The sequence below is a fragment of the Pipra filicauda genome, unplaced genomic scaffold, assembly GCF_003945595.2.
Source record: "Pipra filicauda isolate LSUMZ 115617 unplaced genomic scaffold, ASM394559v2 scaffold51_size4534324_pilon, whole genome shotgun sequence".
Lineage (NCBI taxonomy): Eukaryota > Metazoa > Chordata > Aves > Passeriformes > Pipridae > Pipra > Pipra filicauda.
The window spans coordinates 939,133-956,476 of record NW_024104665.1 but is presented as its reverse complement, the minus strand read 5'-3'; positions in this window follow the sequence as shown (position 1 = coordinate 956,476).

Here is a 17,344-nt window from a genome sequence, read left to right as displayed (position 1 = left end):
CTCAGTGAATACAACTTAAGAAAGATGTTTGAAACGCAATCTTTGGGCAGCCTCACTTAGAAATGAATTTAACACCTTCAGATAATACAAGTCCCTTGAGCTCCAGGAGATCAATAAATTCATGTAGGTGGAGGCTGCTGGTGATGCACAGCAGGAGCTGTTTCCCAGATGTATCACTGATTAGCAGGAATCTCACCTTGCCAAGCCTTTAAAGCCTTGCAGAAAATGCACCAATTAAGTGTTCAAATCCTTCAGCCTTAAGCCATATGTCAGGGAAAAATAATTCACTGGCACAGGGCTTTGGGTCAAGCTTCTTAGCCCAGCAGTTGATGTGATAATGCTTTAGCATTGTGCTGCTTGCCCACCCAGGAGGAAGGAGAGGGAGACCTGGCTATTGTTTCTCTCTAAAGCAGTGCTCTGAAGAATATGAATGTAAGCGTGACTCATTAATAATCTCAATTTTAAAGAAAGATGATGGAGGAGGAGTGTTTAAAGTATTCTTGGCTTAGCGAGTATTCATTGAAAAAGCATTGCTTTGCTCTGCCTCAGAGCTCTGCCTGCAGTTCAGGGCTCTTGCTGCCACTACCCTCTAATTGCACCAAGTAAGCTGTGCATTTTATGGGTAGATTTTGGAGAATGAGCAAGGGAATCACATCTATTTATGGAAAGTAGCGGTTGATTTCTTAAGGGTTGGGAGAGAATATATATGTTCACTGAGGATAGCTGCATGTCTAGCTGCAGACTAAATTAAGACCGTCACTAAAAGTCCATGAAATGCTGGAATTGCAGGGCAAGATTGACTACCTCTGCCTCAAGTATACTGTCTGTAGAATGAGGTTGCTAACCTTTGAGGAGAAAAACCCAGAAAAGGTGGCTGAAAACTCATGCTCTGAGGTACAAGAAGAGGCCCCATTTTTCTGAACTGTAAAATTTGTTGCTTTTTGCAGTGCAGAATGGGCAGGCACCTGGCCACATTAGTCATTGCAATGTTGCCACCTGAAGCCCCTCCTGCAAATCTCAGCATCTAGACAGTCTTAGACCCGCCCTGCGGTGAGGTGCCACAGCCTCGGCTCTAAGGAGCAAGAAACTCAAAAGCTTCATTGAAAAAAGAAAGCTAGAAATATTTCAGGCACCCTACAACAGAAGACACTTGCTTCTACATTAAGGTGGATATTGGATGTTCAGATATCACAAGCCACCTCTTCCCCCTACACCCACCCTGGTCTTGCAGCTCAGCATCCCTGAAAAGACATGGGTCAGAGTAAGAAGGACAATGTCGCAGGACAGGGAGCTGAAGGTGGAGATACCAAGTTTTAGACCTATAACCTAGTTGATAAAGCAACTACTCTCAGAGCTCATATATGTCCCAGGAACAAATTTCCTCTGAAATATGTAGCAGTGCCAAGTGTGAAATACATACATGTGGAAGGTTAAAAAGAGAGTAATGTAAATTAGGCACAGACACAGAATACAGAGATAAGATATTATGAACAAACAGTGAATATGAGTTTGTTTCAAACTGAGTTTCTCCACCTGCCTGTAGTTCTGTCATATATATGTCCAAAATACTGGGCATGGTTTTGCTTTTACAAGGTTTCTGTATAAATGTTTATGTGCTGTGAATTAAATCATGCACTTAAAGAGGGAAGAGGATGAAATGGAAAACTTGCTAACCGTAATGATGGATGTATTGCTCATTACTCATACTAATGAACGTCCAGGCAGGAACTTTCCATCCAGTAAATGTATCTCTCTGAAAATTTGCCAGTTAGAGGTAAATAAAAATGTTACTTTTGCCATTTTGAATTACTTCTTGAAGGGTTCTGGACTCTTGCTGCAGAAAGAATAAAGAACCTACAATATTAAGAAACAATGGACAACTGGCATTATCTGAGCTCAATGAACCAAGCTTCTCTTTTTACCTTTCTCTATAACCTGTTCTGCCTTCTGGTCTATCTGCTAGAAGTCTTTTGTAATGTGTGTATCTACGTTACTTCATTAAAACTGAAATTCTCAATTAGCAGCTAAGGTAAAAGCTTTGTCAACCTCTCACCTGAAAATGTGAGTAGCATAAAATGGCCAGTTTTGCAGTCCTCTCTGTTATATATTTTATTTATTTCAGTACTTTGGAAGATGAGCGAGAGCTGTATCTTCAGTCAGCCCCTTTGTTTAAGCTAACATCAGCTCTGCTAGACAGCTGCTTTAAAATAATAATTTAGATCTTGTACTTTGTCTGTTGAAGTGAATATTTTCAACACATCATTTAGATTATTTTTTTTCCAAAGCTGTGTGAATTGACCCATAGGTATAAGTATTCTTTGGCTATATTTTTTTAAGAAACCCATAATAATTTCCACCTCTGTATTCATGTGTATTTATATGGTATCTTCACATCAAGAATTCACAGGAACAAATAAATACTTTCTACCCATTCTTCTATGAGCCATCTTTTTGTTATACACATACAAGGGGAGCCTGTTCTATGAGTAACTCTTAGGTGAGAAGGACTAGGTGGGACCAGGCCAGGTTTCACACATCATTAAACTCTTTTAATAAATTGATAAAACTCCACCCTACAAGTAGTTGAATTCTTTGCCCAGACTTCTACTGGAAGATTATGGAAGAACTAGAGCTCCCATTTGTCTGTTTTTCCACAGACATTTCCTGTTTTTCTACCTGAATTTTTTTCTAAGACCAATTTGCAGATTCTTTTTGATGTTTTTTTCAGGATTTCTGGCTGTCTGGCAGTCTGAACAGAGTACTGCTCACTTCTACCCATTTTCAGGCATTACTGCAAAGTCCACACTAATCAGCTACACAGAACTGATGCTGTAAGTATTTTAACAATCATAAAAAGAATCACCATCCTGATTGCGTTCATTTGAAGACCTCAAATGCTCAGCTAGTACAGGACCTTGAAGCAGAATGCCTCAAAAGGGTTATCAGGGAGGGGGATATATGGCAATCGCATCAGTGACTGTGTGACAGATACTCTTAGGAGATGTTCTGTGTCGTTACAAAATTTGGTTTGAGGAACATGCAAAGTCATTCTTCACTTTTACTCTTTCCTTCAAGACTTGAATTTAAAGGATCTGGTTTTTAAATCCCTGCAAATGTTTTTGAGTACAGACCATTGCCTGATGCTCTTGCACTTCTTTCCAGGCAGTTTTCAAAACCTGTCCTGTGCAGTTTGCCTGTGCTGCTCAGCGTGCTCTGGGATAGTTGCTGGGCTACCTCACGCACTGAGCTGGGAGTGCGAGCACCTGCAGCATATGGGGATCCACTGCACACAGCTCTCGGGAGGGGGACTTCGCACCAAATTTCTATTCCTACAGGGGAAGACCAGCATCTGTCATGGTGTTACAGAGGAAGAATACCAACAGCCAGATTGAACAGGCCATGGGGAGCTACAGGGAAACTTTGGTAAAAATGAAGGAGTTGGCTCGAAGAAAAGTCATAAAGAAGCATGAAGATTTGCAACTGGTAGGAAAGACCTGGGGGAAATAACAGCAGCCTCTAAATTATGCCTGATGAGCCATTTTATCAATGAGATGGTGTGTTTGGTTTGTTCTCTTGCTCCACAGCAAAAGTTTTAAATAGATACAAAGCAAAGTATATGCCGACCTCTTTTGTTGATCACACGTGAACTTCTTTGCCCACCTGATAGGGCACAATATATACAGGTATAAATATGTGTGTTTGTATGTATCAATCCACATGACGTTGGAGAAGACTCTGTTACTGATATATACAGGGAAAAATTCTTAGACAGTAGCAATAGCAACATTAGAGCTAAACAGAAGCTGAAATATGATGAAAAAAATAAATTATTGCAAGGTAAATCTTAGGTCCACGTGTATTACTGTTGAAACTGTGTACACTGCTGTTATCTAGCAGTGAAATTTGGACTTAAATCAGGCCTGGGCATGGGATCACTTTTCTGTCAAATTTGGCAGAGCACATGATGCAGAGTTTACTCTGGCTGTGTGCTTTCTTGGTACTTTTATGCTGGCAGTGTGGTGAAAGTTGGTACCTGATTAAGCTTGAAGCCTGTTACTGCAAAGATAGTCCATCAGAAACTACACTGGTGAAGTGAGGTTTCATCATCCCTCTTTGATGTCAGAAGTAAGAAATGTAAAGGTGAACTTCCACAATAGAACCATGGCTGAAGCTGGTGACTTCTGGCCTTCACCATCTACCCTGCATGCGGGTCTGAAGCTTTAGTGAAAGAGCTACTGAATCTCTGAACTACCTATCATTTCTGCCTTTTTTTTTGGGAGGGGGGGTAGCCAAAACTTGGTCTGAGCAGCTTTTTGAGAAGGCAAATGAAAGAGTTTGAAACTTGAAGCAAGCAGTGCTTCTGATGGAAAGCATTCTCCAAGAAGATTTCCTTTGTTTTCTAAAGATAGTCAGATGCTATATTCACCTGATGTTCACAGAAAGATTTTTACAATGCTGGATTGCCTTCAAAAAAACAGTCTGAATCTAGGTCCCAAAGGTTTTGTTGTAAGCCTCAGTGGTTTGCAACTGCAGCAGGGCTTCATATACCAAAGGCTGTAAACTGGCATCAGGAATTATCTGAGCTCAAAGAAGGACCTGAGCACTGGCCTGAAGTGATTACAGTGATCTAAGGCAGGTACGAGGCAGACAGCCTCCTTCTGCCACATCTGGAACTGGCACGTTGTCTTGCATTTGGCTTGAGAAACAGGAGGCTGTTAATAACACAGCCGTCAGGTAACGAATGCAGAGGATATTGTGGCCTCAGCAGGAGGAAGGGATGAAACTCCCCATAAAGCTAAAGATGTGAGAAGGTATTTTTGGGAAGGTGCCCAGTTATCCAGACTCAGTAAAGAGTCAGATAAGACTTCAAGGCTTCATACAACCGTAACAAAAAATAGCTTGCAGGCCTTTAATGGGAGACAGCCAGCTTCACTTCCATCAGCATCATTTCGGTCTTGTGTAGGTTCGGGCTGAGCTCTATATTTGATTAAAACTGGCAGGCAGGAGGAGTTTCATGTTTCATTTTTGTAGCCAAAATTTCTGCTGTACTTTCAGACAATCACACATAGTGCTAATAGAAACAGTGTAGAGACCTTTTAATAAAAGTAATTGTTTTAATTTTAAGCCATTCATTGCCTGAAGCTTCCTAAGTCATTCATTGCCTGAAGCTTCCTTTGCCATTGAACTCCACTTTATTGATGTAGAGCTTCAGTTTAATTTTCCTCCTCACAAATTCTTGTGCAGTCGTTATGATTGTGTAGCCACAGTTGCAAAGGAGGTAGTCAGACTTGTGCTGAGTTCATTTAATTTCTTAGCACATGTGCAAGAATTCTGGTCCAGCCTGATGACTACCTCATTTTCTCACATTCTTGAGGAATGTCCCATCCCATAAAAGACTGCTGCATGTGAATTATGAGTACTGACCTGAGAGCATCAGTCAGGCCTGGTTTAGATGGTATTCATCCTGCAGACCTACATGTTCAGAACTTTATTCCTGCTTTCTCTCCACTGCTAACTCCTGGCACTTATAAGTGAACTGTTTATAATCCTGTATTAAATATGTATTAGGGTATGTAAATTGTACATATACACTTACAGAAGTATGGACATTTGTTTTAAATGCAGTTTTATGCTTTTTAACAAATTCCAGTTGTGATGTTAATTTCAGTTGCTAAGGTATCAGATTTAGTATACTCTGTATTATAAAACTTAAGGTCTTATACCCTTTTTGGGTAACAAAACTGGGACTAGTCTATTGCCATCTCTGCTATATTTCTCATGTCCCTTGGCTCAGGTTGCCTTCAAATCACTCTTCTTCCCGACTCAGAGTAAAGCAAACCCACCACACTTGATCAATTAAAAGCTATTTTCAGGTGTCAGAATACAGAATACTAAACAATTTGAAAACTGAAGCTCTTCTGACTAACTGCTGCAGTAGTTGCACTGTCCAGGAAAACATCTACAGTCCAATCTCAGGATACAAGCTTAACACAAACACAGTATAAACCTGTGAGCACCACGGGAGACAGATGCTGATGTATTTGTTCTCCTTCTTCCTCACTGGTGTAGCAGGCAAAAGTTCAGGCTTTAATTGGGTGTGATCTGTGCATCAGTGTCCTACCCTAAAAGCAGTCTTCTGGGGACACAGCAGTACAGGGTACCCAACTGTCCTCCTGAGGTTCTTCCTCCCAAGGACAGGGACTTCAAAGGTTTCTGCTGCCGTTCATAAAGGAGGTGATCTGCCTCTGAGCCTGGGATCACAATCCTTCTGATCACAAGTCCAGGGACCTGTTCAGTGTTGCAAAGTAAACCGGATCTTTAGACAGTGTTGTTTAAAAAACAAAATCAGGTTTCTGAAGTGGTTCATATTGCAGCTCCACTCTTCCCAATTCACAATTACTTTTGTAATTACAAAAATTTACCAGAGCAGCTTCTGTGTACACTCCAAAATAATTGACTTATACTAAAACAGAAGATGGCAATTCAAGTAGTTCCTTGTTATAAAATGAAAAAAAAGAGGACTGAACTAGAAAAAGTATAATATTTCAAGCAAATACATTTCTGCTTAGAATTCAGAATTTCCACATGTGAATGGAAAAAATAGCTTTTTTATCCCCTTTCATTGCAGATTATTATACCAATTTCCCTGGGTTTTGTTTGTATCTACTTCTTACTGAATAGGTAATTGTTCTGATAGATAATGAGACTATTTTCTGGTAACATCAGCAGATTTTTGTGAAGTCTGAAATCCTGATAACCAGGACAGTTATCTCATATTGCGTGTATTTTTGAAAAATGGAAAGTTTTCTTCAAATGCTGGCTGGCTTGTGGCTTTGAATCCATAAATGAACTGTTTATGCAGCTGTTAATACCTATGAATAGTTTTTGATAGCTGTAGATGATACTACGTGAAGAAACAATTCTGTCCTTAAAATGTGACTCTAATAATCACTTTATCTAAGTCTATATTATTGTTTCCTGTTTAATACTTACTGAATTTACCCACTTTTCAGCTGAAAACTTTCAGTTTTCCAAACTAAAAACTCCCTAAGCTCTCCATGAGCTCTTTTTATTTCACACATCATCACTGACAATAATGATAACACAAGCCAAATTATACTGCTAACTCTATCTCTGTAACATCAGCTGCAGTTAGAATATGCCTTCACAGCAACATCTGAAAAACCACATTGGTTTGCAGTGTGCTTGTTGGGCACATGAGATGGTAAGCTTGACTTGACTGCCAGATCTTTGTGGATTTGAAACTGAAAAACACCTCAGTTTGCCAACTGAGCAAATAGTCTAATAGATGAGATGTAATGAACCTGCATCCATGGATTCTGTAGCTGCTCAGGAAATTTTGGCAGTCAAACCCCACTCCAAGTTTGACTTTCATAGCAGATGATATTAAAAGCATGACATGCATTTTGGTCAGGGTTTTTTTAATGTTGAAAGCAAATAGTTTGGAGGTCTTTTGTAATGATTTGATACAGGAATATAACAAAATCTCTCTAGAGAATACTTTCATCATATTTATTCTCATGTCCTTATTGTTCTTCTTATAAGCTTTCTTTAAATGTCACTGCGTGTTGCTTTTTAGGTTCTTTTTATATGCCAGTCAATCAAGCAATAGTTCATTTAATTCATGAGAATTAACTTGAATTTCAGGTCAGGTAATACCAATCCAGTCAACCAGAGCTACACATTATGATCTCAGGGGTACTAAGGGATTTCTTTGTGTGAGTTTCTTCTTCTTTAAAAGATCTGGCGGCATGTTAAACCAAAGGTTTTCACTTTCAGTCCAGTGAAGTCTTTGGATGTTATTCCAGGATTTCCTGTGTGCACTACATGGCAAGAGATGAAGTCTGTAAATTGTATTCAATTAAACAGATCATCTAAAGAAGAACATGAAAATAAGTGTGTGGCATGTATTTGTACAACAATCACTGCAGCCTAGTCAATCATTCTAGTTAATAAGCACCACGGATTTTGCTGTATATTTAGGGTGAGTTGACAAGAAATCAGGTTCATGATGTATTTCAGTATCCCAAAAATCTGTAAAAGAAAGTACCAACCAAGAAAAAAAAATTATTTCTATGGGTGGAAGTTTTTTGTTTGCCTTCAAAGGTGCAGTCGTTATCATTTACCCTGACTTCTTGTGTTCAAACACTGGCAGGGTCAAGCTTAAACAATGGGAAAACTGGTTGTAAAGGCTTCCCATTGCCATGTTTCCCCTTAGTGTGAAAAGTGAACTACTACAAATGGGTGACTTGTAAGTTGCTTGTTAGGGCAGTAACTCTTGCTGACAAACGAGCTCTGAGTTGGATGGGGAGGAAGAAAGGGGAAGTTCCCTGATCTCTTTTGTCTCAGTACAATGTGCTGGATTTAATAGAGGCTGGAAGGGCTGAGCAGAACACTGCTGGTTTTTTGAAAAAAAAAGTAATAGTTTATTTCTAGCAGAGTTGAGCCAAAACAAGATATAGTATTTCTCCTACTTTTTTTTCTTCTTCCAGAGCAACATTAAAAAGCAGATAGCCATCACTACATAGAGTTTATCATTTTCCACCTGCATGGATGCTTTCTCTTGGGCTGTCCTGTTGTAATCCTACCTTTTGTCTGCCAAGTGGAACTAAGTTAGAATACTTTTCTGCTGATTTGGCAGGATTAAGAAATAAATTAAAGCACCCTGACTGCCTGGAAATCTTGTTTTACCAGCTGCTTGCAAAAATCTACTAATGATTACATTTTAAGTCCTGTTAGCACTTTGGGTTCAGCAGGTTAAGCCTACTGGACCTAGTGGCATCGGAGTCATGTGTCTCCTGTATCTGAGACATCAATGTTTTATAGCAGGTTGGCTTAGCAATAAACAGTTAAAAAAGAACATCACTTTACACCTAGTTCTATTAAACACACAGTACTACCTTGCCGATGCGTCTAAAGGCTAAGTAGTCCCTCTGGCAGCCCTGGCCACTTCCCGCCAAGCTCGAGCTGTCATGTGAGCTCATATAAATCTGTTCCACTTGTGGAAAATGAAAATATCAAGAACCATGAGAACATAAAATGTACTTAGGAAATCATTTTCCCATCCATGAGGGTTGCTTCATTAAATTCAAACGTATCTGTGCACATATTTCACTTAAAATCAATTTAAGGATATGATGATTTAAAAAGGTAGTAAAGAAAATAAAGCAAATATGATGACCAGAGATCCTTAAAAATATTTTTCTTCATTATTTTGCCACAGACTCCATTTTAGCTGGATCATTGCCTCACATGTGCGAAGTGCTGGGAATGGGATGTGGTATTTGATAAAGTAAAAGTAGATGGTGTTTTGTTCATGAGGAATCAAAATTAAAAACAAGACAACTAATTTTATTGGAAAATTTGGTGTAAAAATTTATTTCTTTAATCTAAGCAAATTTACATGAGCTTACTCAGACAACAAGCTCAAAGTCTGTCTTGGATGACTCCACACTCAAATTCTTAGACTGTAATGTTTGATTAGGGCTGGACAAATTAGATGTAGTTTGTGCTGGAAAATCTGTTTTATTTCAAAGCAGCTTTGTCAAAATCAATCAGTAAGTGCAATATCTTTTCTTTATGAAATTAACCCGACTCTTTTGTTGGAACTCTTAAATATCTGATCTTCATAACCAGGATCAGTTTGGGTATTTTTGAGAAAATTGAGTAACCTTTGCCAAAAACATTTCCTGGTGGCTTAGCTTTTCAGAATATTTTAGGCATTCCTTTAGGTTTTAAGATACCCCATGGCTTACTGAGGCCCACACTGATGATTATCAGTTGAATGGACCTGTCAGGAGAGATTTTGACCCATGGAAACAAGGACTTCCTAGGGAATAGATAACAAAACCCAAAGGTTGATCCAGTCATCTCTGTTTCTGTAGCTTACAGTAAACAAAGGAGCAATGTGGGCTGGCTGATTAGTACCTCTTTTCTTCTATTTTTTCCATTTGAATTACTTATGGAGGGCTGGGTTGATAATCTGGTTGGTCTTCTGTAATTAGAATGCTTTTCTCTAGATCAGAAGTGAGATGTCTTAATTTGCTGCCTGGATTAAATGACAGCCATTCCTGCTGATAACTTTCTACCAGTGCAGCAAATGACTGCTTGGATTGATTTACTGATCTGGGACCTGGTAAAGCAAAGGATTATAGGATGAAAATATTCAGTGCATAAAACAGGTCACACATCACCAATAAAAATACCAATAATCTAATTTTTTTTCTCCACATTTTACATGGAGCTATATCATTGATTTAAGAGCATCCTCTACAAACTACTGCACTAGCTGATCACCACTTATTTTTCTGTAACAACCTTCTATTGTTGCAGCCCCATATTTCAGTAGCCCAGCACACTTTAGTAATGATGGTTGCCTGGTAATACATTCTCAAAACCTCTTTATTAATAACAACAAACAGGGGTTTCTTGCAGATGACTTGTAAGAAACCCAATAGGGATGATGTATTAAAAGAAACCTAAACCTTTCGCTGTAAATATTAGCTCAAAAGTTTGGGTCTACAAAAAAGGATTTTCTGAATCTGAACTTGGCCAAATATAAGTAAAGATTATTAAACTATTGAATTTTGTCAGTGTGTGGTTATATGCAAACATGGAGATTTCATTTTGACCTGATACTGAATTCTCGAACTTGCTGGAATTGCCTTATACAGTGTTAATAAGTTTCTCTCCTAGAAAATGAAGTAGTACCCTCTGTAATCCAGTATAAAATAAACCAGTCCCTGTATTCAGTATGTTGTATGGTCTTTCTCCAAATGTGAAGGAAAGTCATAGTTTCATGTCCTACTTACATTCAATACTTGAACACCTTAAAAAAATTTAAATCCATTTTGCATTTTCACATCTTTTCCAAATGTGTTAATCCTGTGAGCTTTTCTCCTGTAAATAGGTGAAATTAGCTCCTCTGGGTTATGTGCAAGAGTACCATTGGGATTTCTATAAGATTCCTTTTAAATACTACTAAAAAAAAAACAAAATACAGTGGTGTTGAGAAAAATATTTCCTGTAGCAGCAGGATATGCCTTTTTAAAAAAAATGCAAGTCCCAAGCTGGGCTGGAGTCTATGAAAATCAAAGGCATTTTTTTAAAAGATAGAAGACCATGTAGATTTGGCATAGTGACAAAATCTCACTTATGGAATCCATTCAGTGTCTTAGCCACAAAAACTGCAGAAAGAACACCAAGATTTTTAGCTTCCAGAATACTGTATTTCTTCCTCTATTCTCCCTTCTCTGTACTCATTTCCTGAAAGCTGGCTCATTAAGGAAAGGAAATGGCATTTTTTAAAGAACAAATAATTAACTGTTCCTGAAATTTCATCCCATGGGTCGTCCCACTATCTTTGACATACCTACAGTACCATAACTTCATCCAAAGAACTGATTTCATGAGTTTGATCTTGTTATATAAAGTATATTTCCAAAAGAAAAACATCCTTTTTTTTTTCTTTCATATAGCAGATGTGTTTTTACCCTTTCATTTTAAAAGAAATATATTAGGTAATTGAATATTTTCTAAAGAGTTGGATTTTTAAAGTCAGTCAGGGATTACCCTAAATAATGAATAAACAAACAGAAAAAAAGCCTCCAAAGGCTTGCACGTCATTATGTTTTTGAGAGGTTTTAGTGAGTGGATACAAATAACCACAGAAGCATTTTAAGGGTAAGAAAATGAAAATAAAGACCTAATGACCCTTTATATTCAGTATATTTTGCTCATTTACTTATTCCTTTAGATTTTTTGTTTATAGTCAGGCAGCTTCAAGCCACTTGCCTCTTCTGTTTTCAGCTGGAAGCACTGGGAACTCTGTAAACATCAGCAGGCTTCAGCTCCACAAGTTTCTGAAGCCAAAATAAAGTGGAATGGCACCCTTCCACCATTCTGTAAGGCTTCCTCCTTTCCCTTGCCAAGGACTGGCACTGTGGCTTCTTTTCAGGGCAGGATCAGCCCTTCTTAGCTTCAGGGGTCTCTGAGAGAACACTGTGAGCCTCTCGCCCACATTACTGCTTCTTTGTCCCAGGTGCTAAGCAAAAACATGCATGGGCATACAGGACACAAACCTCCCACCATCTAATTTCACTTGCAGTGTAGAAACCTGAAGGTGGGGGAAGGATAAGTAATCAGATCTCGGAAGCAGTTGCTCCAAATTGCGCAAGAAGATTTCCTTGAACTTGGAAATGTCAGTTGTTCACCACTGCCAGCTTATTCCTTTCCCACTGCCTGATGGATAACGCTAGATGGCTGACCAGACTAATCAAATACAAATGCTTCCAAACAGGGTAGCAAGAACTTGTGTGGGATGCAATTGTGAAGTTACATGTTGATGGCAAAAGTTTCTGTTCAGTTGCATAGGTTTTCATTTTTAGCACTTGATTTCTGAAGCAGTACAGTGTGCAGCAGGACATAAAGGCAAAGGACAACACTCTCAAGAGATGCTGTGCAAAAATCCTTCTGGTCCTTGACTAAAAAATGATACTGTCTTGGTTATTGTTGTTAAGGGTGTACACAGAAAATTGAGCCTATAAATGAGTAGTTCAGAGAATATTGGGACCAAAGAGGCCTGATTTCCTGTAAATCCTCATGTTAAGTTTTATAGATTTTTGTCCTTCAGTTTTTCAGGTCGTTGGAGCACGTATGTGGGCTCTCTTCCATGTGGATTCTCTGGTGTCTAACAACATTTGAGCTCACATTACTCTCCATCCCTCACTGGTGGCATTAATAGGGTTTCACTCCTCTGCCTGCTGCATGCTTTCAAAAAAGTGGCTGGAATCTGAGACTCTGAAACCTCCACAAGTGTGGTTGAAATTGTGCTTCCTAACACAAGGTTTGAATTTGTCCACGAACAGAGCAGTTTTAACCGGGCAAGGGAGCTATAATTCCACGGACTCCAGTGTGTTTGCTGAAAGGGCCAGGAAGCAAAATTGTACGTATGTGAAAAATCTCAGGATTTTAGGAAATGTTCCTTCCAAATTGCATTAATAAGCAAAAAACACTGAAACAATTTCACAGAAGAGAAATTCTATGTTTTGTAACAAACCAAAAATATTTAATAAATAAATAAATAAAAGGTGCCTCTAAAGCTCTTAGTGGTAGGAATGTAATCAAATGGGAATCTGGAGGCTCTGATAATCCTGGCTCCTACTCATCTGACCAGGGAACCTGACAGGAGTAAGGTACCTTATAAAAGTTGGCCACAACTCTGAAGAGTTTGCATTTTTCAGCAGGGTCCAGCAGTTCCTCCTAATTCACATAGTATTACTCATAGTATTTACGAGTAATGTCAAACCCCAAACAGTGCCAGGCCCTGTTGGCATCTCACATGGTAACTTAACAAACGGGGGAAAAATGTATGATAACAGAATACAAATATTAACTTTGTAGGAGAGAAAAAGATCTGTTGCACATTGGTCTCATTAAGTAAATGATTTACTTGAATTTCCTCTTGCTTTGCAACTTGCTTGAGAACATATTCGATCTCAGCTATCTAAGGCCTGGATAATTTCATCTGCTTCTCTGCCAGCTATGACACAGCCATTTAACTTTGTCACTTTTCTTGGCCACCTCCATTCAGTGCTTGTTGTTGGCTTCTGTTTCTATGGAAGGACAGTATTCTCCTAAGATACCAAGGACGTGGCCAACAGGAAACAGGGAGGTCTCATCTGGCTCTGCTTAAAACTCGCTAATCATTGAAAATTTGGTCTGAGGTTGAAAAAGACAGCAATAGCTTTCTGTTCTTCTTTTAGGATGTGTTTTTATGTATCCCAAGGGCTAAAAAAAATATCAGGAGAAATAACAGAAACTGCATAACTGCGGATAAATCAGACTTGATTAAGTTTGGTCGTCTTAATTCCTGTCTTCAACCGGTTGGACACGAGAAGATCTGTTACCAGTTTTCTTGTAATTTGGAGCTGCTAGCAACAAAATGTAGTGCAACCGAATGATGAAAGAAATTTCTCAAGGAGCAGATTTAGCACAAAAAGTAATTAACAAAATAACTTAATTGTGACATTGAGACTGCTGTTTAGTACTTCACATTCTCATGTTTAATTCTCATGATTATATAAATGTCCATTTAAAAATTTTTGAAGATACTGTAGGGATTGCAGGTCCAACAGGGAGGGACACACATGCAGTGCATATGTGATTTCAGTATTATGATTTCAGTCCAGCTCTTTAATTGCTAAGATTCTGACATCATGATATAATGCAGGCATAATCAACATACATTAGAGTCACTTTGGATATCGGAACATGAAGCTGTGGGACGCCAGAAGTTTAACAAATTACCCGATATCTACTAATTTATCATTTGTACGTGTTATTGGATTACAAATAGAAACAGATCTGACTACTGATTTGAGAATCAATAACGGTTTCTAAAACAGCTGATGAAATTACTTTAGTACCTGTCTACTTATCTTGTTTAGGACACTGAGTAAAATTAGCTTCTGATAACAGAAGGAGCCTGACAACCCAGGGTTTGTGAAGACTGCTCTATCTGCTTTTGCTAGTTAAAAAATAAGAGTATTATGCAAAATGACATTTTTATCACCAAAAGGAGATTTTTATGACTTGTAAATATTCTACGTTGAACAGAGGTCACATCTCTACTGACAAATATATTTAAACAGTAAAAACACCTAATTAGATTTTAAAGTACCTATATTTATCTAGCAGAGAGAACTGATTACAGGGAGATCAATAGGCAACACCATTCTCTGCAGCAGCCTAAATGCAGTTGGGCCAATGGGAGCCTGGAATGAGCCAGGAATGTACCTTGAAACCAACTCCTTCACTGCTGGAGATTGCTGTCTCACATCTAGCATTGACTGAAGATCAGTCTACGTATGAACTATGCCATTATTTATTACAGACCATCAGCTCAGAGGTAAGCCCAGTATTTGAAATTATCAGTGTGAAGAGAAACTAATTACAACTGCAGCTGTAGTGAGGCTGCTATAAGGGGGCAAACGGACTACCCCATTAATGGAGGGACATAAAGAAGCACACTGCTGCCATGGGTCCCTGAGAGCTTGGACCTGCTCGGAGCTGGGTGCTCTCCAGTGTCACTGGGGGCACCAGTGACAAGATAGAGATGGGGGGGGGGAACTTGATAGAGGCTACACTGGCATGCTGGGAAGCAGGGTCTTTTGAAAAGTTGCAGGAGACATCTCTTGACCTCTGCCCTCCCTGCACTTTGGGCTTACTGTCATTGTCAACAGCACTACAGACTCCAGGTCTCTGTGCTGAAAGGGTAAGGTCTTTCCCTCTGCCCTTTTTTAGTACCTTCATACACTAGCCATAATCTCACCCCATATCTGTTGATTTCAGAAATTAAAAGCTGTGATATATACGCTTCAAAGTAAAAGTGTGGTTTTTTGCAGCCTCTACTGTTGCTACATCAACTGGCTCAGCCTTGGGCTGTGTAGCCCCCAAATGCACACTGCCGCCTTCTGTAGCACTCCAGCCTAAAGCATTAAAGAGATCCACTTATAACTTCTTATCAGCACAGCATGAAGACAGGAAGAAAATCACTTTTAAGAAACAGCATGCCTTTTAAAATAATCAGCTCAAACTTCTGGTTCAGATTAAGCACAATAAAGCTTGGGTTGCACCCGTACTATATCCTTTGGGGAAGAAAACACCACAGAGGCGTTGTTCATAAGAATGGATTAGGCTTGCAGAGATCAGTAACTAGTATAATCTGGAACCTCAATTCAGATGCTTTGTTTTTTAAAAATAGGGTTCACTGGGGCAAATTTATGCCAGATGTAACAACTATGGCCAGCAAAACTAATTATTTCTATTTAAAAATTCCATTGCTAACACAAATGCTGCCTGGAATGGTGTGGGTTCATATTTTCAGCATATGAAAGGGTTCTGCAACTGCTGACATCTCTGGAAGCAGTTCGACCAGTAAAGCCAGGAGTCCTCTGTGGAAACAAAAGCCCCGTGATTCTTTTATGAAGTGTATCGTGTTTTCCTCAGTGTGTGCTAGATACAGTCAGGAGTCATGAGTGTGGGAGAACGTCCATTGGTGAGTCCGTCATCAACTCTTTAAGCCATGTACAACATATGAAATATAACATGTATGTGTTTATAATGTTATGTTATACATAACATTCCCATAAAAATGTAAATTACAGTGGAAATAAAGTATTCCCTTTCTCCATAAAATTTTCCCAAATATTCTTTAGTCATGCTTGTGCATGTGCATGTGCATATGTGTGTTCACAGCACATGCAAGTACAAATTTATGGGAGGGAAGAAGTACTGTAGCGTTTTATACTGTGTACATTAATTCTGGCTTCCATTCCCATACCACACAATAGTATATTGTGGGTTATAAAATTCCTTCTTCTCTGTCTCCCCAATTTGTATCAAAGCTACTCCTTGAGTATAGAAGAAGACAACTTCTTGACTTTTGACCATACAGCATTTCAAGGTATAATTAAAAATGTATAATTAAAGAATTGCACTTACAGGTCAGGTATTAATATGAACTTCCAAAAGTTTAACTGAAATTGCATTTGGAGATGGTGTGAGCTATCTTTCAGTTACAGAGTGATTAGACTGGATAAACTTTACTGATGGAAATCTAAACACATGAGCTGAAGTTAGCAGACTTATAGATTTAAGCCCAGGGACCCATCCTAGTCCAACAATTTAGGCTCGTTTAGGGACACTAGAACTTGTTATGGGTGCCAGGTTTTCTTAAACTGTTTTCTCAGCTGTATTTTGCATTGAGGTAGGGCTCCAAAACCATCAGGAATTTGTGTGGTTTTCACTTATATACCCATTATCAGGGGTGAATAAAAGTTATGAAGAACATAAGAACTGAAGATCCAGAGTTTGTTTTTTAAAAAATCTTCAATAAAATCCATAGTTTTATGATACTGTAACACAGGGGGGGGGGGGAAAGAATCTGAGACCCATGAGTGGGCAGGTGGGTGAGCCATTTTCTTTAGTCTACCTCCCGTAATGTTTCATGAGTGGGGACTTCTGTTTAGCCCTGTTGAGAGATATCTGCAGTGGATGAGATAGTGTGTGCATGGCCAGAATATAAATAAGAAAAACTGATTCCAGCTCTATTGTCACTTCCCTCAAATGCATTTGGACAATAATTAGAAAAGTTCTTATCTGATTTATGAGATGTTTTCTCTCAAGTCAACAAGATGATGTCACAATATTAAGAAATCTTTTGCTGATCTGCCAACAAAATTATTAATGCCCCATGATTTCAGACCTTCAATGGAAGTTTCATTTCCATTTACTGCCATTTAATTTAGAATCTTGCCAGACT